This window comes from Chaetodon auriga, chromosome 4, assembly GCF_051107435.1.
Source record: "Chaetodon auriga isolate fChaAug3 chromosome 4, fChaAug3.hap1, whole genome shotgun sequence".
NCBI classification, from domain to species: Eukaryota; Metazoa; Chordata; class Actinopteri; order Chaetodontiformes; family Chaetodontidae; genus Chaetodon; species Chaetodon auriga.
Genome location: NC_135077.1, coordinates 14319329 through 14344368, shown reverse-complemented (window position 1 = coordinate 14344368; position 25040 = coordinate 14319329). Strand labels below are relative to the sequence as shown.

Sequence of the window (25040 nt, the reverse complement as noted above, 5' to 3'; positions counted from 1 at the left end):
TGTCTTATATTCCCAGAGAGTCGTTTAAAAGTATCAGGTTCATGAGGTGCAGGCAGAAAATAAAACAATGCTGTCAGTGGCCATTTGTTGAGATCTTAGGGATGAAGTAATGTTCTTTATTTTAGTGCTACGCTACACTGAAAGCACAGGTGAATGCGGCTGCCATAAGTAAGCATTACTATGGTAAAATACATAATGTATAGCCACTGCACGACCACAGGTGTGAAGTGACTCATCGGTTTAATGATGCGACAGAGTACATAACCTTTGTACTCAGACAATCTGCATTACGCTTCAGGTTTAACATTTTGTTCAGGATTTGTATGTAAAATAGACCAAACATAGGGCCCAAAGTGGCTGATGAGAACTTGGTCTCGCTCACTGTAAATGTTGGATGATGTTCAGCTTACTCAGATCACTGATGTCAGGGATGATTACTATTTGGCTTCTCCTCAGACTCACTGATAGACCATGATGGACTATTTTACCCACTGCTCAGCTAAATCGCTGATTGGCACCTGGAGGAACAAAATGTGGTGGAATATCACTTCCTAAACAGAGCCAGTTTGCTGTTTGCCAAAAACTGTGATGAAGCCCCTTCCAGAATATAGGCTACTGTGGATTTTAGCAAACAAACAGTGGAAGACCGCCGGATGAACTGCAATCAGGAAAATGATTCTGTAAGTCTGTGTGTGTGTGTGTGTGTGTGTGTGTGTGTGAGTGTGTGTGTGTACGCTCACACATATGCCACACGCTGGAGTTTGAATTCAACAAACATTAGAAGCGGAGCTTGTCTGGAGGCAGAGATAAGCTCACCGAGTTGAACCTCAGTGGGTGGAGCCAAACAACAGTTTCTCTGGTTACTTATACTGAAGCCCAGTGATAACAGAGTGGGCTGAGAGAGGGCATAGCTGAAGAGAATGGATAGGATTTTTTTCTTCTGGATTATCATCAGTAACAAAAGAAGTAAAGCTGGAGTGATTCTTCTGCAGAGATATGTGTAAAAATCTCACCGCACTGTTATGGGTATGCTGCAGCAGCTAGCGGAGAAGCTGAAGCCTCCCAAATCTCAACGAGTTGCACAGACCTGAGCATCAAGTAAATCGATGCTTTCTTTCAAAACTGAGGCAAAAACTGCTACAAGTATAGAAAAACCAACCAAGCAAACATCTCAGAGGAAATCTGTTGCACATTTGCATCATTAGTTAAGATCTTGGGCCAACTGGGAAAATCATTCTAGGTGCTGTGGTACCTCTTCTGGTAGACAAACAGCTACAAAGTGAAACTTCCCTCTTTAACTTGGAGATAATAGTTTGATATAATGATCTTAACTCAGAGTCCACTTGCAGTGGGTATGAGGCTCTGTTCCCATCACTATGATGACTGAGCAAACTCTGTTTGAGATTTGGTTGAAAGTTCCAACTAAAGCCAATAACTGAACTTCAGGTTAAGTTTATTACATTGTGGCGTGTATCCTCAAGGCCCAACAGACCCATTCAATGCATTTTCTTCCTCATTCCTCAGTTTCAAAGCCAGTATAAATACTCTGCCATCCCTCCCTGAACAAATAAAGGCTGATAAAATCTAGAGCAGTGTTAACTTCTTACTTTTTGCCTTAAAGTTTTGCCATTTGACCCAAGCTGCCAAAGAAAAGTACGAGGTTCCAGGTCAGGCTTGTTGTGTACAGCTTCGGGCTCAGGTCAGATTTAGGTCTTGGTATTTTCAAATGCAGCGTATTAAGAATTTTCTCCCTCTTGCTCACTCTCTTTCTCTCTGGCTGCAGTAATGATCTGTGTCCATTTGTATGTTGAGGCCAGCAGGACAAGAGAAAGAGAGACGGAGAACTTAGCCCATTGGGTGCATTAGGTAAGGCAGTAAACTTTGGGTCATTAATCAATAAAATAAGGCCAAAAAAAAGGAAAATAAATCTCTAAATCCCCAGTGATTCAAGGAAGGCATCATTATTGTGCATTCTGACCTTGTGTGGCCTGTAAATAGTTCACGTAATTGAAATGTTTGTCAAGTTCAACTGGAAATAAAAATAAGAGTTTAGCAGCTACATTCATCAAGTTGATATTGAGCAACAGGTGAGGCAGATGGTTTATTATTATGAGATCCTGTTGTGCCACATGTGGGTAGTTGGTGGAAATTTGTGCATCGGTACTGCCACTTAACGTGTAATAGTAATAGCTTATTGGCTATTTGAAGCCTATTGTATTTTGTGCTGGTGGGCTTCTTAGAAAGCCTTTCTGGGTGTTCAAATAGAGTAAATTCCTTTCTCCTTAAAAAAAGAAAAAAAACTAGAGTACAGTGTTGGTTCAGGTCTGAAGGTGGCTCACATATGGTCCATTTTGGGTTCTCATTGTTGAGCCATCCAAACCGCTACCTCTGATGGTGCTCATGTCGATCACAGTCCTAGCAGGATTTAATACTGTGACTCTTAACTGTTGGTAAATGTGTGAACACTGCATGGCAGGGCACCATTTTGTGTCAAAGTGTTACACCGACAGCTCGTAGAAAAGAGGGTCATGGCTGCTTCCTAAGCTCCGGGCACCACGTCGAGCCTAACTGCCGCAGCGGTAGTCCAAGCAGTCGTCTTGGCTGAGAAGCTGGAGGAAAGCTGCAGAAACAAGGCATCATTTCATGTTTATCAAAGCAGTACTTAATTCAGTACTGAGGTAATTTCACTCACAGCTAGAGAACTGAGAAAATGGAAAAAATCCATAAACCACCTCTCAACATGGCGTCAGGAGAGCCAAATCAAAACGAACATGAAATAACTTCATGGATTTTACATTTTCAGTGTTTTCCTTTTGTGAATTATAACTTCGCACAGTTCAAGTCCAAGAAGCCTCCCGCCAATATTGTACAGTAAAATGCTGAAAAAGCGGGCAGATCTCTCTTAAAAGTATGCTTCCCTCTCCAGGAAAATGATTCACTAAATAATATCCATTCCTGATCCTTCCTCAGCTTTGACTACCAAGAGACACAATACAAACTAGAAGGGCACACGGAGAGCTCAGGCCTCCACCAAAGCCAACAGTCCACTCTTCAATGATATGCAAATCTGCCAGCGCAAACTTCACAGTCAATACTGCTGCTTGTTCTTGTGAAGTGTAAAGTTCAAACATTTTTCCTTAATATCTCTGACCGAGTTTATTGCAGCTCACCTTTGGACGTGAGTAAGAGTATAACGAGATTCATCATATGAGTGTATTTTCATTTCCATCTACATGTGTAGGCTACCTGGGAGGACTAGCGGTCGAATGCAGATTGTGATATGGAGTCATTGTATTTCTACAATTGACTGTATTCAGTCACTGTTGAACTTTGCTTCCGTCTACAGAATTTTAAGATGTTTGGCATTTATTCCACCGATCTCACAATGTTAACAAAAGGGGAAAAGTGTCATAAAAGTTTAATAAAAGTCAGGTCTGCAGTTTTTTTGTAATCCAAAAAACAAACAGACAAATAAAAACCAACAAGCAGAAACAACATAACCTCCTTGGCAGATGTGAAAATCTCCCTGTTTTCAAGTAAAACATCCACTGCAGTAAGATATGTTTTCAATGCAAATCATCTTGTTTCAAGAACTTTTAAAAAGACAGAATAAGACTAAGAATCAAGGGAAATTTACATGTGATTGAAGGAAATTTGTAATGAAAACTTCCATTGCTTTCCCTCATATATATCAGGAGCGATGAGTTCAGTGTCTTGCTCAAGGACACTGACACATGGAACCCAGGATCAAACTGCCAACCCAACAACTGTCTGACCTGCTGTACCATCTGAGCCACAGCGAGATGTTCACTTCTTATGAAGCTGTTGAAACTGCTGTGCAAAGCGTCAATGAGTTCTGTCAAATATTTATCTAAATTTCACTGCTAATTTCATGCAATTTTCTTTTTTGACTTTAATCATGTGAAGATTGAAAGAACGTTCTCTTTAGCTCTCATACATCATCTTCCTTCTTGATCGACAGCTCTGTCGGATAATTTCCCTATAAAAAGCAGTTTTCATTCTCATGTGTCAGTTCCCAGTGGAGGACAGACTTCAGCTTATTTTTGGATGATGGATTTGGCTTTTAAGTAAATGACAGGAGACTGTTTTGGTCTGATAAACACTCCGCATTCACTCTTGACAAGTAGCTGGAATGAAAGCAAGGCTCCAGACCTTTCAAATAGGAGAAAAAACAATGCAAAGACAAACCCAGACAGCTAAAAATGGGGTTTTAAAAAATAGATTAATTGCGTATTTGCAACCTAATATGTCGCATGAAACACTTGAGGTCACAGGGATCTGCCGGTGAGTTTGCTGAGTCAGCAGTTAGACACAAACGCAAGAAACTATGAATTGCGCATATGGAGCAATTCTGCAGCACAGAGTGGCAAAGCTGCCGTTCAACATTTACTACCTTGACTTACTATCTTTCAATACCTGCGCAGATAAACTGTCTCCTTCACACACACACAATACTAAACACAAGCAAACAAAACACAAATACACAGAAAGCCAACAGTGGAGCCATTGTATTTTTACACTGTCATGGCTTTAGTCTGTGTGTGTGTGTGTGAATGTGTGTGTTCGTGTGTGTCACTCACACACAAACACACAGTGTCAATAACTCTAATTGCTGTCTGCCCCACTAAAGCTGTCACTAAGCCTCCGACCTTCTCCTGTCATGAATACATACTCTCTCCCTGCACCTCTGATGTACACACACACACACACACACACACACATACCTGTTCTCCTCCCTCTCTCTGTCCATCTAGCCACCCATTGAAATCTGCCATTTATGTCAATCGTCTCCTCCTCATCCTCCTTTCCCCTGCGTTCCCCTCAGCTTGACTGTATATACAGCATCTATGAGCCTCTCTCTCTCTCTCTGTCCCTTATTTCACCATTCACTCAACTCTCTCACTCTCTGCTTACAGCTGAATACCTGAATGAAAGAGAAACAGTGTCTGCGGCAAAGACGAGACATGTACCCATAAGGCCATTCCTGGTCACCAGTTTGTTGGGTACGCTTAACCGGTATTGTGTCACACCTCCTTTGACATTCAGACTTGCACGAATTCATCTTAACACAATTTTACAAGATGCTTGTTGCAGTGTGCAAAAACACTGTATCATGAATCTGTAGCTGTCTGACTGAACAGGGATGTCACAAACAGCCACCTCAGAGATGGTCAATACGGCTGAGGACCATGACTGTGCAGGCAAGTGGGCCAATGAAACTTAACCTTTAATGGCTAACTAACTAACTAACTAACTAGTCTGTTAGAGGTGGAAACACTAGATCTGCTGTGGAAACTGTCAAGACATAGCTACACAGGACAAATTCAATATTTTAGGAAAAAATAAGGGTAACATTCACTCGACCTGCTAAATATCAGATTTACCCCGGATCACACTAGTGGAAATAAGGGTGTCCTATGTCCAATTGAGGACTAACAACTAAAAAATTGGTGGCAGGGTGAAAAGCCTGTCATCACAGAGAGGAATGAGATCTTTCTAACATTAAGATAAGGGTACATAGCATATTTTTCCATATGAAATGTCATTGAATTTTTGTAAAGGGAAACATGGGTCTCTTCTCATTTCTCTATTTATTTATATATGTGTGTGTGTGTGTGTTTCAGTATTAAATAAAAGCATTACAGTGCATGACGTCCATGCATTCTTGTCAGATGATGCCAGATTGCGAGTTGAAATGAAAGTAAATATATAAGCCGTCATGAACACTGTTTTGCTCATCTGACAGAGACCACGGAATACAGCAGCAGGCTATCACAAAACAATGGACGGAAGATGAAGCTGTGCCACGCGTCATGTTTAATTGACGTTGCTTTAAAATGACAGCTCCGGAGCAGGGATGTCTCATTTTGTTAAATGCCTCCCCTCCTCTCTCCTTGTGTCTTTTTCCTGCCTCCTCCACTCGCATCTCAGGTGGGAGGGACTAAGACGCAAGAAGAGGGGGCGAGAAAAGGAATCGAGGATGCGCATACTGAGAAATGAGAAGAGCGGCAGGACTGGCCAACATTAGATCTTCCACCTCTTTTACCCCTTTGGGTGCTGTCAGTCTAAAGAAACACAGATCCATCAGGGCCTGGCAGGACTTCTGGATAATGTCTTCAAACTTCCAGCTGCTGGCTCCCTCGTCAGCGAGGTTGGAACACTCTTTATTGTTTTTATTTTGGCCACAGTCACTCTTACTGTCACACTTTTCCCGACTTCCTGTTGATAAAGTTTCAGTTTCTTTTGTCTGTTCAACCATAATCACACCTTAAGAACCTCTCGCTGTTCACGCTAAAAACCCAGTTTTCCTATCTATTCAAATCATCACTTTCAGAACATCAGATGCTTTTCTTGATTAGGGTACACGCTGCATCCCCACTGTGATCCATCAATCAATACAATGAGCAGTAAGACTGAAATTCATTTCCATGAAACTCGTGGATTATTTATTGCTTTCAGATTGAGTATGACATCAGGCAGCAACGCGAGCACATTCATGATAAGTGCCAATGTGCCTGAGCTAGTCAACCACGGTGATTATCTGGCTCTGCAGAGAATATAAACACTCAGGGCTCCAACCTCTAAAACGCAATCTCATCGCTAAGCCGATCTTTGTCTGCTGAATTACAATGACGGAGATGTTTCTGAAGCCGAGATGTATCGAAAAGCGTGTTCAGACCGGCTGCGACACCTGCTGAGCTGAGGTGACACCATGTACAGATCAGAGGGATAAATGGCTTTGGTAAACATTCGGGGCTGCTTACACAGAGAGAGAGAGATTAAAAGGAAAGAGACGCAGAAAGATGCTGCAGATTTTTATGTATTTTTGGGCTTTGGGGTTGGGTGAGCGGGGTTTTAGGCTCTTTTCCCACCATCATCAACTTCCTGCTTAAATTAGTCTACTGAGTCTCATTAGGGTTGCACACAAAGACACACGGTGAGTTATGTTATATGAGGCTGATTGTACCTGGGAGCCTTGAATGTACCGCAACAAAGAGCAGGACCATTCGGGAAATTGAGGAGGATCACACTTACAGTACACAAAGAGACTCAGTCTCTCATTCACACACACGCATGTTCTCATACACACACACACACACACACACACACACACACACACACAGAGTCGTACGCAAACACACGTAAACAGTCCTTTTCGCACCCAGTTGCTTTCTTCTCCAGCAAAAAGGCAGAGCGAAAGCATTTCTGGAACGCTTCATGCTTTTGCACTGAGCTACCAGCAAACTAAATGAAACCACAGAGCGAGGAGGTGAGATGCGAAGTACACAGCGCCACCTGTCAAGGTCACGTAAACTCAACAGCTAACTGCTCTCCAAAGAGTGTATTTTTCTACAAAAGACGGTTTGTATTAATTCCATCTCTGCTTTACTGAGACCTGTCATAGCACCTTTATGTGTGCGAGAGAGCGTGACTGCCTGCTATTTAAAGCTACTTCTTCTGTGGCTGCCGTATGACCTGAAAAAATAACAGTCCCTCAGGATTAAGTTTATTTGAACTGTAAAATGCTCAAATCTCATACAATATCTTAAAGAACTGTGAGCTTCCTACTTTGTGACAATAGTTGAGGGAAGATCTTTTCCTGTTTTAACATGAAAGTGCCCCGTGCACAAAGCCAGGTCAGCAAACAAACGCTTTTCCCAGTTTGATGTCAAAGAACTTGACTGCCCTGCACAGAGCCCTCACTTCAACCCTGTCCAAAACTTTTGAGATGAACTGACTGAACTCCCGACCACAGGCCAGGCCTTATCACCCAGCCTTAGTGCCTGATCACTCTATGGCTCTTGCTGTTCAAGCGGGAGGAGATCAGCCAGGTTGAACCCAAAAGAAATGAAAAACACTTCACAAACAGCTAATTTTTTAGGACACTTGAACATGGCCACTGGCGGCTGCTAGTAGTGTTGTGCTCCAGTGCGAGACTAGATAGGTGTTTCAAGAGAATGTGTTGGAAGAAACACACCTAATACTTAAAAACAATGGACCAGCACTGGCAGATGGTGAGGCCACGTAATCAAATCAACAATTTAACAAATTGTTTCCATAAATCATGCATCAACAACAGAGGAACGGTGTAACAGCACATCAGACGCAGCGCTGCGCACAGGTGGACGGTGAAAGAAATGAGCTGAGAAATGAGCTCTAACAGGCTGGCACAGAAACCCTCAACCCCCTTGATAAACTGCATCCAACAAGCTTGGTGTTGTGTAATATATCCAGCAACGTGTTTCCTAGCTTTATGTCTGAAGCGTTAATCCCCTGAGCACGTAATCGGGAGTCCGTTTCGTCTCTGCTGAACCATGCAGCTCCGCAACTAATTTTAAATGAGCTTTGATATTGACAAGGATTGGCCTGCAGTGCAATTTCTCTGCAGTGAATTTAAATATTCAACCTTTGTTTACCAGCTTGCCTGCTAACATGACTCATGCTACATTATCTCAATGTTAACAAACCCTGGATTAAGCCACTCAGATGTAATGAGGGGCTTAATCACTTGATTTGGTTAATAAACTGGATCATATTTGTCTCGTGAAATGGTCGAATTATTTTAAGGTCTGGTAGACACATCTGTTAAATCTGGACAAAACGCATTTTTCTAAATTACAGCCCTTCGCTTTTCCAAACCACTACGCACAACACACAAACACTCGTTGCCATATACTCACAAGGACACACACTATTGGTTGGACAGACTTTCCTGGAGGATGACCGTAATCTTAACATGTCTAACCCAACCCAAACTTAAAATGAATGATTAACCTCATGAGGACTGGTCTGTTGTCCTCAGATGGGTGATGAGTCCCCACAATGTGAGTTTGTGAGCAGGTACATGTCCCCATGCTGTGGTTAGTACTCATATACTGTGTATGTAGGTTATCCCTCTCTGACTTCCTGTTACATAATGGTGCTCTAAATTTGGGCCTAAATCTAATGCAGGCTCTGTCATAACAACATTAAGGCAATGCAGGCGCATCATGACATGTATCTGCTAATGTGCCTTCCCATGATTGACAGCAATCATGAGACTGTTCGGAATTTAATCTGGAAAACATCTGACACAAGATCCGCTCTTGGAATGGGAATGGGGGTCTCTGAGGCCACGGGCCCAGTGGAGCAATATAATTACACCCAGTATGCTCAGAAGATGGAAGACACCAACATCCTAAATAATTTGGATAGAATATACCACAACAAGTTCAGTGGCTCACCAGAAAATGTCCAATTCGAGCTTACATGGTTCTTAGATTTGATGAAATGAAAGTTTAATGATCCCTGTTGGGAAATTGGGCCACTGCTGCAGCAAAAAAAAAAAAAAGGAAAAAAATTCAGATAGGGACACAGTAAATAGAGATCACAGGAGGTAACACAATGAAAAATGCATTACAAAACAATGACATTAAGATGCACAACTCATATAGGCTTCCATCTTGTTTCTCATTACCCGGAAGCTTTTTCTACTTTCTTCCCATCTCATGTCAAATCCCTGAGATGATCAGGATCTGTTTATTACCCAGCACATAAATAGCGTCAAAAACGGACACATCGCTCACAACAGAAGATAAAGATGACACATTCCTTTTGATTTTTGAAGTGTTCGACAGGTAATTAGTTACAATCTTTTCCAGGGCTCCCTGCAGGCTAACATCCATATCTGTCTAAATTAGAGTGAGGAGCAGTAAAGGAAATGGTCCCTGAGTTTTCTTCACACTGAGCCGAACAGTAATAGACACTTCATTTGCAAGATAAGGTTAGTCTTCCATAGCCGTCTCACTTCGTTTTAGCACGGTGACAGCAGAGGAGAAAAAAAAAAAACTGATTGAAATTGGAATGAATCAGGAGAAAATGTTCTCTTTTCCACCTAGACATACTTGTGCATGTGACAATGGATATCAGAGGTTACTGTCTTCTGTGACCGTTAACTAGAATGAAATCAAATGAAGCGATTGGCCAGACTCAGGCCTTAATTTGTGCTGGATGTGAAACTTCCAAGATTGAGACTGGCACCTATTTAATTGCATCCAGCACTCCTCTGTCACAATCAAAATCTATAAATAATGTTGCATAATACGTAATGTTACAGTAAGCAAGTGGGCTTTTGTGCTGTGAAATGAGTATTAAGCGTTCCATACGACTGAAAGACCATCAGACAGACTGACAGACAGCCAGCCAGAAGTCATCACTTACTTCAGTTTTTTAAGCCTGCTTCCTTTTCATGGTTGTAAATAAAACCTTGGACGCCAATTCCACTTCCCCCCACAGCAGCAATCCACAGTCAGTGAGACGGAGAGAGGGCTGTAAATCGTAATCAGCTGTCTCTACACGCCTCCCTCTGCTGATTTTGAGTGATTATTCTGAATGTTTTGATTAATAAATGTAAATAAATAATGCTTTGTCTTAAGATTTTGATGAAATATCGGCTTCTTCTTGGTTTTAACAGCTCCCTCTTAGGTGTTGTCCTATGTGCTCCAGGCCCTGCAGCTTTGTGACACCTTCCGTGACTTTTTCTCTCCCCCTGAGGCGCCGGAGCAGCACCCTGTTTGAGCTCTGAGCCCTCCAGATTTACAAATAAAGCACGGGTCAAAATGTAAGAATGAAATACGAGATGATATAAAAAAGAAGTGGGGTGGAAACTAATCAGACTTCATCATCCACCAGCAGTGGAGCCAAAATGAAAATTGGTATTTTCCTGTGAATCAGCCAATCACTGTAAACTAAGATCAGACAGTTCAAGTAAAGGCCAAGCATGTTTCACTCTGCATTAGCTCTTTAATGGAAAGCAGGAATCGCTTTTCTCTGTAAAACATCCACTGAGCCAGAATAAAATCAGATAAATAAAGTACGCCTCGTGTTCTTCAGCTATTCAAAATGTAATTACCCAGTACTGTATCTGTTCAGGTCTGCCTTCAGGCGAGTATCTGTCTGAATGCAAGGAATGAATAGCAAATGAAATGTAGTTGTTCACACCGAAGAGCAGAGTGTATGAACCGAGCAGCTTTTTTGAGAGCATTCAGTGTGCAGACATTACAAGTTTTTAGAATTTCTTATATATAACGAGACAAGCTGGGCAAAAGGCTTGATTGAGCAAGAGGAAAGCAAATTATTATGCATGATTTCAAAAGGATAACTTGAATCATTATTTGACAAAATCGTACTGACACGTGTACAGGCTGGATTTTCTGCACTTTCAAAATATTGATTTAAATATTTTTCAGGGGGGGAAAAGCAAAAAACGGAAGAAAGAAAACAGAAAATACAACATGTGCATGTGAGATAACAAACCCTGAGGGGCTTCTAAAAACATCTCACCCCATAAGACAATAAAATCTACATGACAAAGAAAAGCATAAGTGAATAAGTCCATATAAACAAAATAACATAAAAAGTTAAGGCAACAAAATCCACAATTAGGAAGGATAATAAAATAAACTAAAATAGACCTGATTTAATCAAATAAGAGCTTGAAACACAGCGTGGAGAAGCCTTTAGGAAAAAGCAGCTGTGCTTGTTCTGGCATTGTTTCAGTTCCATGTGGAATCATTTTATGCTAAACAAGTTAGCGCACTTCGCTCATTCAAACGGCCCCTCCGTGGCCCGCAGGAGAATTTACTATTGCTTCCTGCTATTTCCGTCCATTGACACAAACACTCACATTTAGCCTCACATTACACACTGACGGAAAGCTAAAAAAAAATCGATGGTTGCAAACCATTTCAAGATACAATCAAAACAGGGGCCACAATAAACACCAACAGCAGACAAACAATCGCTTTTAAAATTGAGGCAACTCACCGGTGAGGTCTCCTGGTGTCTCTCATAACACTCAAAGACCGCCTAGCAACATCAACAAAGGTCCACACGATGCACAGCAGTAAAAACATTTGGTCCAAAACATGCTAAGAATCCACAGAAAAATCTCCTTTCACGTTAACAGGCGACATGCTCGTCATCTGCTTGTCTTCTTTGGCAGCTACTTCCAGAAAGTTCTAACATGCAGGAAAATCCGCAGATTCTGGCTCCAGTTTCTCTGTCTCACCTGACCAATCACGATCTACCATATGAAGCCTTGCAAACAGAGAAACCAATCACAATCCAAGTTGAGCAGGTGGGCCTTGTTTGCCCTGGTCATGCAAAATTGAAGCCAATCACAACTGAGTTTGTAGATGACTGACGTTTTGGATAGCCAATGAAATTCTGAACATGCCAATATGCCCTTTCAGTGGGTAACTTACAGCTCAAGGAATTCAGTGCTGATGGGGATGTTACACACAGTTTAAAGAGATAAACATAGTAAGTGGCCTCAATCTAAATATATATAGCCAAAGTGTAGGTATAGACATAGCTAAAATATGAATATAAGATAGCCAAAATTTTGATTTCATTAATAGGAATATAAATATTTCTGTAAATAAATATCATAAATTGCCTTTTTGGAGCGTGACTTACCATTAGAGAAAACATATGTAGATATTCCTTTTCTGTGGTATTTTTATCAGTGTTTATTGATAATAAGTCCCAGATATAGGCATCTGCAAGTATTTGAAAAACAGAAAACTAACTTACAGCGATTTTAACTGCCAAATCTATGTGTGTACTCCAAATGGTTCAAGAACAGCTTTCAATTTACTGTAGGTATGACTTGAATATGCATTTTAGGCTTATTTTCACTGGATATAAGATCATTTTTCAAAGGCGCAGAGCTGGAGCAGCTCTCACAGGGGAACTAGAACAGATTCGTAATTTCTGGTGAGATTCTGTTAGAGCATTACATTTGCTGTATTGTGACAGCAAGAGCCACTCTACAGTACACCAACGCCCCCGAGTCTGAGACATTTGATAAATACCGGTCTCAGTCTGTGGTGCACAACTAATGCACCGCTTCAACTTGAATTTTTTAAGATCTCAGGTGTGGAAAAGCACACTTTCAAGCAAGCTGTAGCACTGCAGACGCACTGAAAGTTGTCCTTTACATATTTAAACATCCAAGCTGCTGCCCCACTGAGTTTCACCGAACACAGGAATAAAGGTGGAAGAATATGGAGATAAAGGGAGAAAAAAGTCATGTGATCTTTTTTTGTTTGGTAGACCGTGATTCGCTTTCCAGTGGAGCTTTTGGAGGTTTGTTGCATGTGAAGTTCTGAGGGAGAATTTAAGGATTCACTGGGCAAAACATTCCTCTTAAGAAATGCTCTGCTTTGAGCTTTGTAGCTATTGCAAAAGCCCCACTTCTTGCTGCTTGCTTTGTTGAACCACTGGTGTACTTTGGCAGCAGCTTCAAAAAGAATTGTTTGGGGAAAACCTAGTTTTGCTCTCTTATCAGGCAGCAGAAATTACAAGAACTTGTTCCCTAACTAGCTGGTTGAGAGCCAGAATATTTCCGTTGAAGATACTTTGTCAAATTTGTAGGACGGGTGCTGTTAAATGCATGAGTGGGTACTTCAGTGCACTGTTGAAGCACTCATACAGGACGTATGAAAGCATGAGCTCTACCTCTTCCACGGCTACATTTTTCTTTTATGTTTTATTGTGCTGCCTTGCTGAGTTTTAGAAAATCATAGAAAGAATCTGTGGCCTATGTTTGGCAGGGAATGTGTCATACTGTAGCACTTCAGATAAGCAAGGTAGAGTTTGAACTGTGACCTTTATGCAAAGAGAATACAAGTATTTTACTAAGAAGAATAGAAATGCTGTGCTTTTAGGCATTTTCACATTTTTGCTGCACTGCTGCTGAACTTCCTTGACTTTGTCCTCAAGCAGAATTATCAGTAAAAATCCAGTTTTGCTGTCTTTCCACTGACGCTAATAGGACCTGTCAGAGATGCTTTGTTTTACAAAACTGTTTAACAGCCAAGAAAGTATGAATACAGGACAGATGCGAGATAACAACAGTGAGAGGGATTTCTGAAAAGGCTGAATCATTCTGTGTGTTCTGAAATCCAGAACAAAGTGAGGACAAACAAGGTGCACAAAAGAAGTTTGGGATGTTAAGTCTGAATCAGAAGCTGTTTCTTAAGGCCAAATTCATTTTCTTCAGCTCTAAATGCAGGTCCTTTCATTTTATAACTCAACTGTGATTTGCATTTTTATATCTATTTTCATTTGCTTCCACTTTCTTTCTTCTGTTTTTTTTTTTTTTTTTTTTTCCCCCAATCAGCACCTGAGGCAACATAGCAGAAGATTACAGAGTTTCAGGCAACAAAATAAACTGTACAAAACAGCAACACTGAAAACAGACAGAACGTCTGTGTGTTTGTGTTTTTTGTGTGTTCCCAAGAAAGACTGAGGAGTCCGGAAACCAAACAACAACTTTATTCAACACACCATCAACTCCTGATGGATTCGGCTGCCATCGCCATAAACAAGTTTTTACCCTGAAAGGATCTCACTGTGGAAAGTTCCAGTCTTTCTGCAGGCTAAGCTGTACAACACACATAAAGAACATTAAAGATTTCTTGGCCACCGTCGTCTTCAACTGCAGCGTGTTAGATTCTTCTGTAAAAACACTCCCATTGTGTCACTGTGATTCCCAAAGTGGGACTGCAACAGAGACGAAATCCTGCCTAATTTAGATTAAAACCACTTCAGTTTTGAAATGTTACATTTATAAACTTTGTGTGTTAAGATACATTTGTAAACGGTTGTGTAGCATCAAACTACAAATTAAACTGTCTTATCTGTTAATCTATACATTTATCCATTGATATAAATTCATAGTCCACTAACTTTTCCCTTATTTTGCTGTGATACACCGTCAGTCTATTTTAACCACGTGATCATGGATGTTCACACAAACTAAGGAGGACTGGAAAATATTTACGACTTGCTTTTTAGCTTTTAATGTTGAAATTTCATGTTTGTTTCATGACTTAAAATTGACTTAAAATCTACCCACATATTATTGAAGTGTTAAGGTTTAGGTTTCAGGAATTACGATGGTCTTTATCCTCCTACATTTTGACAAAATAATCTTAACTCACTATCGTTTCTCCTCACCTTTTAACTGCATTTCATTCCCTCGTCAGCTGACGGCGTCGTCATCACAAATCAGCTTCATCTAAGATACATTTGCCTCTTTCTGTTTGTCTGTTTGTGCTGTTATTCAATCGAATTACTCGTGATGCTGACACCCTCCGCACACGTTTTATACATCATAACTATATGCTGTGTATACCAGGTTGTCTTGTAAACTGTATTTTATGTGTCCTTTATCTCTCAAAATGGCCTGTCATATGAACATGATGTGATAAATCTACAAAACGTATAATGTAAAGGATGAAATCTGTAATCAAGTCCAGGGTACTGGAGTGAAGGGTAAATATGCCAAAGAGAGCCGAAGAGTCGTGGAGGAGCATACAGCTCCTGATACCAGTGCAGTTATCTCTATGTGTCATTTAGCTCAGCAGTTTGTCTTGAGCGCTAAACAGATCAAAACCTCGGGAATGTAAGTTATGAGGAATTCCCACTTCTATCATTTTCTGTTTTTGTACAGTCAAGGTCAACTTGTGCAGCAACACCACATGGTATCGTTATAAAGCAATGCGTATTCACACACGGCAGCAATGCGGCACAGCCATGGGGAACAGCATTTGATGGTGAAGTGCCTTGCTCAGTGGCACTACAGTGATAAAGATAGAGGAGAAAGAATGTGTCGGATTGATTTTCTCAACAAAGCCTTTCTGGATTTCCCTCAAACTGATGAGCTCCTTTGGCATTCCTTCTTTTGTCACTTACATTTCTTCTGACCATCATCCTTACTGTAAGTGAGCCACAAATCTGTTCTGTATCCACGAATGACTTTCACCCTTCGCTGGTTCACGTGAGACACCATCTTTTCTCAGAGAACTCTTGGTTATTGTTGAGATTCTGTATAATGTTGTGTATCTCCAGAGAGGCCTGCAGTGGTTTGTGAAGACCGGCACCACCCTATAACAATTCCACAAGGAAAAAAAGCTCTTTCTCTCCTTCCCTAAGGCCATCCCTCTTCCTCACTTCCCTATCTCCCCTCTTCTCCCTTTTGCATTCATCTAAAAAAACAACCAAATGGTGTTTTTCTTTACTAACTTATCGCCACCAGCCACAGTCTGGCATTTCACAATGGCAGAAAATAAACATTTGGGAGGCGATAAGATTTGTCCTCCCTGTTGCTGCCGTTATTGTTGCAGAAAAACAGCAGAGTTAACATTGGAAAGCATCATTCTCCACCACCGCCCTCCGTCTTTTTCTCCATCCCTCTCATATTTGTGTTAAGGGAAGCAGTGGAGAGGAATGGAAACAGGAAGGAAGAGGCAGAAAATATTGACTGCCACCGATGATAAAGACACATGGAGCAAATCCATCACATCACAGATTCACAGATTGGCTTTCATAGACACGCAGTCATACACACTGACAAGAAAATGCCTTTAAAATTTTGAAAATATTTTATTTGTTGGCGTTGTTATCGTTTTCAGTCAACATCTTTTTCATCTCTGAATCCATTTTCTATTCCTCTCCAAGGTCAGGGTGTCAGGGAGCATGCATCAACTGAAAGGCAGATAAATAGCTTCAACAGGTTGGTCATCCTTTAAAGGGCTTCCTCATTTATAATGCACGTATACCTCAGTGTACGTAGCTTGTGAACGTGGTGAATTTTTTAAACCAACCATTTAAAGGGTCAATTCATTTCATTTCCAAATGATATCTAGCCACTCAGATAGTTTTGGTTTTATTTGCACAGGGATTAAGATCCCTGGTGTCACCCCGGTACAATGGAGCTGAATGAAATGTAATTTGTGATGTTTATGGCACTGAAAAATGACATCAGAAAAACTCCCAATAGTCCCAATAAAAGCTCTGCAAAGGTTACTCTTCTAGGTTTCACACTAGGTTTCGCACTGTTTGATGATACGCAAAGAGTGCAAAAATCACAACATGTCGTCATCGTGAAAATCACTTGCAGTGTTGAGACTGTTGAAAGAGAGGATGTATCCTAGCACCTTCCGAGTAATCAATAAATACCAACAGCATAGCCAGCACCACCAAGCATCAAAAACATAATGGAGTCAAGCTGTGCAGCGTCTTCAGCATTCAATTCACGCTCGATTCAAGACGTGACTGTCTTGTGCCTCCTGTCACTGTAATTGCAGATCTTATGACATGTCAGCATGAGCCAGACTTTCTTTTACCACCAAAGTCTCAAGAGAAGCAGGAGATTTGAACTCTGCTGACCAGGAAAAGTGTTCTCACCTGTTAAACGTGGTGAAAATATTGGACACTGTTTGATTCAACCCATTCCCACTGTCAGATCGTCACATATGTACGCTTGGTCAGGACCCCATGGGGTCGCTTTTTAAGGCACTTTAGTGTAATTTTTCAACACACAGTGTAGTCCCATGGGCTTCTATAGGCTTCTGACTCCTGGCCCATCAATTGACGTAGTGTTAAGAGCGAGGAAAGTCCACCTATGAGGGAGGCTGGGGGTGAGTGGATGGGTCAAGCACAGGCCTTCATCACATGTTTGTGTCCCATGTGATTTTTTTTAATTTCAGGGCCCAAATACAGCTGATTTTGCCACCGTACCAATGTAAGAAAAGCTCTGCTCTCACAGCACAGAATGGCTATTGAACCAGATGTGCACCTGGGACTCAAGGCCTTTATCCCAAGCATTGCAAGATTACACCTTTCTCACTGCAATTGCACTCTTTTGTTGCATTTAGAGAGAAATTTCATTGCCTGAGTCCAGTTCTATTCTTGTCCTGGTCCGAGGTTGCAGCTTGTTGGAGGTGTTGAGAGGAATCAATATTGATTTGTCCTTTGACTTTTCTCCCGATTAGTAATAGTAGCCTGCTCAAGGCTACTCATCTGAGCTTGTGCTTACGTGGTCATTGAGATTTCTGTTACTTCTGTAAGATGGTGGCTTACAAATTGACGCTCATGTGAGAGCCGAGGTTGTTCAAAGTGTTTGCGAAGTCACCCACTCATCTTTTCTCTCAGACAATATATTGTGTTTCATTTATTTCTCAGATCACTTTCTTGAAAGTCTTCTCCTCTGTCCTTTACAAGTTGCTTGTGTTCACAGGACATTTACTGTCCATCAGGACTATGGATGTGATGCAGGTCAGCAGCATGTACGTTACCCGAGAGGAGACCTGTGTTCTTCAGTTGCTGCTTCCTATCTAGAGTAGCCAGTAAATGCTCTTGTGTAGCCTTGATTCTAATGCTCACAGCTCACAAGCCACTGGTCACGCAGCAGTTTTCAGGTTGTTCAGACTGATCAAATTTACGTGCGGTTGAGTTTGAGCAACTGTGATCTGCGGACAACAGAGCAGAAAACTGTCAAAATCTAGACGCGTGGATCAGTTTTAATTAATCGAGGCACAAGCTGTCAATCACGTAACTCATGACTAAGTGAACACATTCTGATGCGTGTTCACAGTAAAAGTCTTGCAGCGGTTTGCCGACAGAGAGCAGGAGCAGAAAGTGTTCAGCAGCTAAACACAGCAACCAATTTCATTACACCTCTGATTTCGGCACAAAGAAAAGTGGATCAGAAATAAATGGGGCTGTTATCTGTAAGGACAGAGATGTAGGAAAGGAACAAAATCATAAACTGTGACTCTTATGCAAGAGCTACAAACACAGGACACAGCCAGGCTTCTTCGAATGTTGCAGTTCACAGTTTAGTGTTAAAGCCAGAAATAATGGCAGTTTCATATCAAGGGTCGGCATGATTATTCCTGCTGTAGCAGCTGTGATCACCCTGATACCGTGGTTGTAGTGTGCTGTACTGAGCCAATGGGAACAGCGTCCAAAAAAACACAACAATCCTTGAAAAGTTGCTCATCAGAATGAATCTTTTAATTCAATAATGCCGACTGATCCTGCAGACCATTACAACACGACACTGATTAAACCTGTTCATGGATGTTCCATCAGCTGCACTGTCTTAAGGCTGACTGGACGCAACCACAGGACCTGTTCACAAAGGACATGCCTGTTTTATGCCTTTGCTCTTTATTCCTTTAACTACACTTAATTGGACTTTGTGTCCGTCAAAAAATTTAATTTCCCTGTGTCCTTTTTTTTTTAATCATCGAATTTCAGTCTCACAACTGTCATTAGCGATAATTATTAGCACGCTGTTCTTGCCGGCCTTGTTTCAGTTTTAGAGCATTAAAAGGGTTTTAATTTGGCATTGAATTTGGCTTTGTGAGACCTGTAGATAGAGTGTCCAATGTTCTGCAGTACTCTCTCCCATTTTCTCCCCTCCCTTCTGTCTCTGCCCCTCTTTACGTTCACTTCCAATCTTCCCTCTTCTTCTCTGTCTCCCTTCTTATCTCTTCTTCTTAATTTTTGTTTCTCAGTTCTGCCCTTCTCACTTTTTCATTGGATTGGGTTTAGCCCTTAAGGACCCTAAATCCAATCCACTGCTCATATTCCCACCAGCAGTGTATTGTAGCTTCACAGTTATGATAAGACACACATTATCTGGAGCAACATACACACTCATATGATGACTTTCTATACTGTGCATACAAAGAGTTCATATTGATTTATATCCTTTTGGGGGGCTTATTTCAGTCACTATTCCTCAAAGAAAATGGCCTGTAATGTGTGTGTGTCTCTTTGTGTGAGTGTCTACACATGTGTCTGACTGCCTGCTCACCTGTTGCCCCCACAGAAGATTTATGAATAAGCTCTCTGGCCTGCGGGCATTAATAGACCTCTGCCTGCTGATAGTTTGTCGTATTTCAAAGCCGGCTACGAGAGGAGAGCAGAGGAGAGGAGGCGCACTTTGAAAAAACATGAAATATTCACAAGTTTGAATATATTTAGAATCTTTTTAGGATGTAGTTTAGCCCAAAAATATGACGATGATGAAGGCAGTTACAGAAGTGTGTTCACAAGGAACACAAAGTCAGTTTTCGTCTCCACTCATGCAATCATGTTGGCTTATGACAATTAAGGTAATAGTGTGAACATATGCTATAATAACAAGAGAGATGTTGATAGCGAGAGAAGATGATGAAGATGATGGCCACGGTGAAGTAAATAATGGTGACTGATCAATTATTGATGCCTTAATTGACAACTAGTCTGATGATCTATTCATCATTTTACGCAGATCAAATGTTATGAATGTAGATGATGATGATGATGATGATGATGATGAAGGTGGAGCAGTAGGATTATGATGTGATGGTCATAAATAAAGCGGTGATTCGGGTGCTGATAAATTACAATGCTGACAGCAGAAATGATGAAGATGGTGGTGATGATGTCAAGGGCAATGGGGATAAAAGTGAGAGGGATGCTGATGAAGGAGATGATGATATTGATGATGATGATGATGATGATGATGATGATGAAGAGTAGAAGGAGGAGAAGACAAGGAGATTGCAAATGATGAAAGCAATTGGAATGCTGTAAGAGGTGCTGATGAAGATAAGTGTAATGGTGATAAAAGTAACTTGATATATTTGACACTGATGATGATGATGATGATCATGAAGGATGAATTATGATAAAGATGGTGATGTACATGTAAATGATAAAAATCAATAAGGATGAGGAAGGTGAACAAAACAAAAGTTATAATCAGGATAATGATGATAAAACAGAAGGGATCACTGCTGCTGAAAAAGATGATGATGAAGAGGATATTTATTCACTCTGGCCTGTCCTAATATTTCCTATAACCCCAATAAAACTTGGCACTCCGTCCAACAGCCTGCAGCGCTGCTCTGGCCTCCACTACCCCGGCACGGCACTGCACGGCCAAATGAGTCACGCACGCCCCATCACAGTGAAACGCACAAACGAATTTATCCAAGTTGCGGAGCGACTGTGAGGTACAGAGGAAATCTCATCGGAATCAAAACATATCACCGCTGGATGTCCATGGGCTCGCTTGTCACACTGCATCAGTCATGACTGCTTTCACGGCGCCAATCATCCGTCGTGTCTAAACGTGTGTTTCGTCTGTGGTGCCGCCCGGTAATAACAGGGGAGGAGTGTGTGTGTGTGTGTGTGTGTGTGTGTGTGTGTGTGTGTGTGTGTGTGTGTGTGTGTGTGTGTGTGTGTGTGGCGAGGATGGGGGGGGGGGGTTGTAACAGGGTCTCCTGTCTGGGTGAGGGTGTGTTCCCGGTGGCCAGATGGGTCGACGACCGTCATTCTGAGATAATCCTGATCAGTCGGTGAGATGACAGCGAGTCAGAGCGGGGTACCCGCAGCTTTGTGCGTCAGTGCGCATTGGAGAGGCGATAAATCAAACGACTGGCAGAAAGCGCTGGTGTTGGACGCCATCTCTCTCCCGCTCTCTCGTCTCTCTCACTTCCCCTCTCACCTCCCTCTCCCCCTTCGCTCTCTCATCTGCCCTCCATCTCCCTCTCCATGACCGTCTCATCTCTCTTTCTTTTCTATTCTCTCGCCGTCTCCAAACGCGCACGCTGCTGCTGCTGCTGCTGCTGAGTGAGGTTTGTATTGCATTGTTGAAAGGCACCAAGTACCCCTCCTCCCGTTCCCCCATCCTTACTAACGCAAAATCTATCGAAACAACCACTTTAATATGGAAATAGAAAACTCAAGCACAGGCACTCGTGCGCGCGCAACATCCGCACGCATCTTTTTTTTTTACCGCGATCACTGCTGAGCGCTATACCTCCTTCTCTCTCACCACACACACACGGACTCTGTGATGATGGCAGTGGCTACACTACACACGCACGCACGCACAACCATGCAGAGATCGCCGGTGTGCGCGCACAAGCAGCAGCTGCCTCCTCCGCGTTTGGCACAGAGCAACTCCAGCACCACCTCCCGCTCCGAGCGCATCAGCCCGGGATCTCCTGATCCGCAGGCAGCCGCTACAGACCGGGAGGTCCGCCTGACCATCCAAACAACTCTGCTGCCCACCTTACTAAAACAACAACAAAAAAAAACAAAATAGAAAGAAAGAAAACAGACAAGTTGTGACGTGATAATGACAAAACTACCCGTTGACCATTAAGGATGGATGGAACAACTAGTCAATAAGTCGGACCAGCAACAATTTGCAAATGTCTCCACCCTTCCTCGCTTCTGTCTTATCTCGGTCATTTCTTTTACTCGTCTTTCTTTGTCGCTCCTCTGCTCAGCATCTGCTTCTCTATCTCATGTGTCAAGTGTCTAAAGAATGAACCTTCCTCATCAACGATCCGGGACAGACCTGAGGGCAGCTACATGACTTGTTACTATATCGGCCACAAAAAAACCCCACACATTTGAGCCTGAGACACATCTCCTCGCGATACACAGACCAGAACCTCTCAACGTGGCAGCATGCATGTGTCTCCAGTGCGCACGCCACATGTCCCAGTGAACCCACAAGTACAGAAGTCCCCCGAACACTGACAGCTGACTTCAGCTTGGACCAAGCACAGCGAGGTTTGACTTGCTTACCTTGATCGGGGTCTCGGTCTCGGTCTGGCAGGGAGGACGAGGCAGCATGCAGCTTTACGGTCCGTTCTGCAGCGGCACAGACGGAGAAAGCGAGAGTATTATCCCTGGACAGCGGCGGAGGTCCGTGCGTTCCAGCAGAGAGAGAGAGAGAGAGAGAGAGAGCGGGAGGGGGGACTCAAGAGGAGGGATGAGAGACAGAGGCTGATGGAAGAGAGAGAGAAAGAGAGAGGGAGAGGGAGAGGGAGAGGTGGTGGCTGACTCCAAGAGAGGGGTGATGGTGAATCGGGGCAACAGCCGCTCCCAATTTCACATGAGTGCAACAAACCTGCAGGATGAACGAAAAGGATTTTTTTTTTCATCAGCGATCAGTATTTTAGAAATGTCTTTGAAATGCCAAAGCAAGCCTGTTTTAAATATCACAGTATATTCCCACCGGGACTTCACGCATCCGTGATCTTCAGTAGAGAGTTTCTGGCAACCTTGTGTTTATTGTGCTATTTTTAACTCTATCTATCTATCTATCTATCTATCTATCTATCTATCTATCTATCTATCTATCTATCTCTCACTATATATATATATATATATATACACACACACACACACACACACACACACACGTTTAATTTTTCCGAAATTGTATACAGCAATATTATAGTTCTGTTTCTGGCTCAAACCAACTGAAATTGCACTTATTCATGAAATGCAATGTATTATTGGCCACAATCTGTAGGTATCAAGAATTATGGGCGGATGCGCTGCAGCCTACTCATGTCTCTAGAGGTGGTAATTACATAATGTTTAGTCTCAGACAGTGTGTGGAGTTCCGGGGAAAACTGGGAAGCCACTCATCAGTGTCTATCTCCCTCCATCACTCGTGCAACTTATAGCCTCCCCATGCAGCGGCGCGCAGCTGCTTTCCAATCTGGGCACGTAGCAACGCGCCTCAAAAGTGCGCGCCCGTGCGAAGGGGCAGGCAGGGTCTCTCTCTCTCTCTCTCTCTCTCTCTCTCTCTCTCTCTCTCTCTCTCTCACACACACACACACACACACACACACACACACACACACTCACACGCACGCACGCACGCACACACACTCATATACACACGGAAAGACCGGCACAGAGAGAAAGGGGGGAGATCCAACTGCGCAGCTGACGTCATTGCCGGTCAGCTTGAGAGGTATTGATTTGAGTATTTTGGGGCTTGTGTATGTTTCCCTTTGTGCCAGTGTCCACACATACACACACACACTCACACACACACACAGGCAGAGAGAGAGAGAGAGATACAGTGAAGTCAGTATTTCGACCACCCAGATCACCACCCCAGTGTCCCTCATACTGTACGTTAACACTGTGATGGAGCACCTCACTCCTCACTCCGGCAACACCGACTCCGCATCCTCCCCAGTTTCCTTGGTTCTCATCATGAAGCAGTCATGTAGCAGCAGCGCTTGACTGAATACCATCACATACTGTATGTAATCACATGGAGTTCATTATTAACAGGTAGCGAATTTCCACTACCGTGGGACTGGGGTAATCTCAACTCAGCATGTTAATAGAAGACTCAGTTTAAAGAATCAGCTTATCTACATCCCTCACACTAAAAAAGACATTTTCTTCACTTCTCTCTCAGATACTTTGATTTTGAGATCTCCACTTGGAGCTTTCTACTTCAACCAAGGCTGGATTACCAACCAGACAGCGGATCCTACCAGATCCCAGAGGGCCACTAAAGCTCTACGCTCACTGCATCTCAGTTGGTTTTCGGGAATTTAATCAATTGCAAATTTATTCGATCATTTCCACCTCCGAAGTGCAAAACCAAATGTGAGTCCTGCATTTTTAGCTAATTTTGTAAGAACCCTGTGAATGTTAACTCTAATTTTAAGAGCTTTAGTATTTTAATTTCCATTGTGTTTATCACAACTATCACAAACTATCAGTTAAGTTTTATCTTGGCATGGCCTTGCTGATTGCATTGCTTAATGGGAGCTAACAACAAGGTATGTGGGTGGATTGGTAGGTAGAGTCAATAGGGACTCAACAGCTAATTATTGTCCAGACCCCCCTGTGGGTAAATCGAGCCATTGCTGCAACCCCAACACAACAGTAAAGTCTCTTTTCAGACTCGGTGTCGCACTTCAGGATCATCGACAGATGTTACGAGGTTCAGTTTTTCCTATTTGCTACCTCCATCTATTCCTGATACGGCACTGCTGACAGTAATTTGGGTAAACTAGCCCTTTAATTATGCAAAGGTTCCTCCTCACTATTTCTGTTATGGGGTTATGGAGACCTGCCCTGTACACTTTGCTGTAGTTTCCCAAGTCCAGTGTTCATATTAATTATTTCTTTTTGAGTTCTGAACTGGTTTAGTCATCAGTCCAGATGTGCATTTGCTCAGTTTATTTTGTTATATAACTCCAGCCTTGCATATTAAAGGTTACCAAAACTCTGCCAATTAAATAAATTAATCAAATAATGATTGCACACTCTTAGGTTCTCTTCTTTGTTACAATCAGACTCAAGAATTGGTCTTTAGGAGCTGCAACAAGGTTTTATCTCGGTGGTAATTGGTA

General features: G+C 42.3%; 1 protein-coding gene across 2 annotated transcripts in view; it reads right to left on the bottom strand.

The window, feature by feature from the left end:
* Positions 1-22579, bottom strand: part of LOC143319033 (protein phosphatase 1 regulatory subunit 29-like) — a 249560-nt gene extending 226981 nt beyond the window's left edge. Inside the window, exon 1 of one of the 2 annotated variants that reach the window (XM_076727591.1) lies at positions 22453-22579. The gene's annotated coding sequence lies outside the window, so the exon portion shown is untranslated. Of the gene's footprint in view, positions 1-11826; positions 11982-22452 lie in introns of those variants that run through there. The other variant, XM_076727592.1, reaches the window with a different exon arrangement.
* Between the last annotated feature and the right edge of the window lie 2461 nt (positions 22580-25040).